This window comes from Pygocentrus nattereri, chromosome 13 (genome assembly GCF_015220715.1).
Source record: "Pygocentrus nattereri isolate fPygNat1 chromosome 13, fPygNat1.pri, whole genome shotgun sequence".
Lineage (NCBI taxonomy): Eukaryota > Metazoa > Chordata > Actinopteri > Characiformes > Serrasalmidae > Pygocentrus > Pygocentrus nattereri.
The window spans coordinates 40,407,616-40,410,078 of record NC_051223.1 but is presented as its reverse complement, the minus strand read 5'-3'; the positions used below and the strand labels follow the sequence as shown (position 1 = coordinate 40,410,078).

Genomic DNA, 2,463 nt, shown 5'->3' with positions numbered 1-2,463 from the left:
AAGCAATACGAGAACATTTCATGCTCAGAGTCCTGTAGTTCCCACCCTCCTGGTCTGCGCCGAGTGGCGTGAGCCCTGATTCTTATTGCCATGTTTCTCATTAGTGTAAAACCATTTTGCCATTTCGCTCTGCAGTATTAGACGACCTGTCGTGACAGATTTACACGGATATACGTTATATTTCAGATCAGCTACCTTGCCGTTATTGTCCTTGTCGCCAAAACTTGGGATGAAAAAGGTCGAACGGTCATCTTAACCTTCATTCCAGATGCCAATAACCTTCAGTAGCCTTTAGTTTCATCTCCTGGTCTAAAGTTGCTTCGTCCGAGGTGTCGATAATCTCTTTTTGATGTGTGTTTATGATGTTTAGGCGGATTCTTATACTGTACACTTTACAAACGTTTACAAATTTACAACTTAACGAAACCGTGTTCTCCCCTAGAACGACACCCTGGGTGGAAATGTCATTCACACAACTTTCCTCCTCTGTCAGATGGATATTTTGCCCATTTTTACTGTAAACTTAAGACGTACACTACCGTTCAAAAGTTTCGAATCGTGTTTTTCCCAGTCCTATAAAAGCACTATGGTGGCAGGCAATTGCATAAATGGTTCTAATGTGCTGGTTCTGTACTACTTTACCAGATATATAACTATAGATCAGTAGCAGGACGCTGTAAAACGGAAATATATAATAAAAAAAAGTAAATATGGTGATATAGATATAGATGTAGGATATTCTAAGATGTGTGCATTGAAAAAATGAAGTTATAATAAACTAATTCATAGTAAAATCAGTATTTATATGCATATTCTATGACAAGTGATCACCATTCATCAGAGATAATTTAGGACTATAATTAATAACTATAGTTACCTGCAGTCATTTTCAGCATGTCGTAAGTTATTCTTGTTGCCAAAATTGCATAAAATATTGATTACAGCAACAAAAACTGCCCTTTGCTGTCTAAATTTGCCGAATATTTAAATATGCATTGTTCAAGTTGTTGTTCTGCATAAAAACACTGAATTATTAGTATGAAACGAGGTTCTAAACTTTAGAACGGTGGTCTAAATGGTTGAAAATGTCTTTACACTCTGTTGTCGGTTATCCACACTCGATGAGTTCTTAATATAGAAAATGGTTCTATATGGAACCCCAAGCAGTCAAAGAACCCACTGCATGATTAAATGGTTCTTTACATCGTACCAGGGTTCTTCAGATGGATGGAAATGGTGCATGAGTGGGCTTTAGATGGTTCTATATAGGACCCAAAAGGGTTGTTCTGTTGTTTACAGTGTCAGGCTTGTATCAATAGGTACCCTTTTCAGATGGGTTCTATGTAGAACCATTTTCTTTACTAAAGAACCTTTGAAGCACCGTCGTTTTTACGGGTGTGTGAAAGTCGACAGTGCGACTCGCTTTGGTCCATGTTTATAGGTAGCAGTGAGCCATAGAGTCAGAAACCACACATTAAAATCTATTAGAGACACTGAACAGCTCCACCCTGTGGCGAGTGTGAGAGACACAAGCTCCGGGGCTAAAACTAAAGAAGCAAAGTTCAGACACCAAACACGACTCGGCTGATTAACTGCGTTTGATCTGAGAGGAAAACCGTGTGCATTTGATTTCTCATTGAATTGTCACTTTAAAGGGGAAGTCCACCAAAATTTTCTGCACAGAGTAAAATCAGAGAGACTCAGTGGGTTTGGTGTGAAGTGGTCCAGACGTATTTACAGTGGTGGTGATGGGAACCAGGCGTCGCCATGACTACAACACAGATATAGACACTTTATTTACCATCCAGAACCACCAGAGAACCTACACGAGTCTTCTGAGCTTATATGGAACATTGATGATGGAAAATAGTGGAAAATCTGGAATAATGAGTTTTCTTTGGGGACTATTTTGCCGCACAGCGCCCTGCATGTCTCCCTCCACCATGAATGGAGTTGAAGTTCTCTAAACTCTCATAAAACAGCGTCTCAGTCATCAGGCAGTGAATTCAGAACCAGTTCATGTAGGAACTTTCTGTAGGAGCTTTTAGAGGGGGACGTCTGGTTCCCATCACCACCACTGGGAACGGTTCTGATGTTTCTCATTTCACACCAAACCGCTCTGTTTACATCTTAAACGTTTAATTATGCCGGAGTTTTGTAAACTGGGTGGAGCTAAACTGGCTGCAGCAGTAGTTCTTCCTCCCTCCGTTCGGACCGTGTCTTCATGTGTCCCGTTTCTTCTGTATGTCGGCGCCTCTCGGAGCCGAGCTGAGCCGCTGTATCAGTGGGAACGAGTGTGAGTGTGTGTGTGTGTGTGTGTGTTTGTTTTTGATTGATGTGTTGAGGAGGTTCTCTTGCAGTTCCACCTGGGGTTCGGTGGAGGTCGGGTCTGGTTTTGCACAGATGTACAGAAATATGAGAGATGTAATTTATTTGTTGGGGGTTTGTAAATGTACAGGTATT

General features: G+C 41.1%; 1 long non-coding RNA gene across 1 annotated transcript in view; it reads left to right on the top strand.

Annotated features, from left to right (window-relative positions):
* The first annotated feature begins 2,011 nt into the window (after positions 1-2,011).
* The window catches only part of LOC119264993, a 1,626-nt gene continuing 1,174 nt past the window's right edge, over positions 2,012-2,463 (top strand). Inside the window, exon 1 of the long non-coding RNA XR_005131317.1 lies at positions 2,012-2,463. This exon is cut by the window's right edge and continues 512 nt beyond it. This is a non-coding gene — a long non-coding RNA (uncharacterized LOC119264993).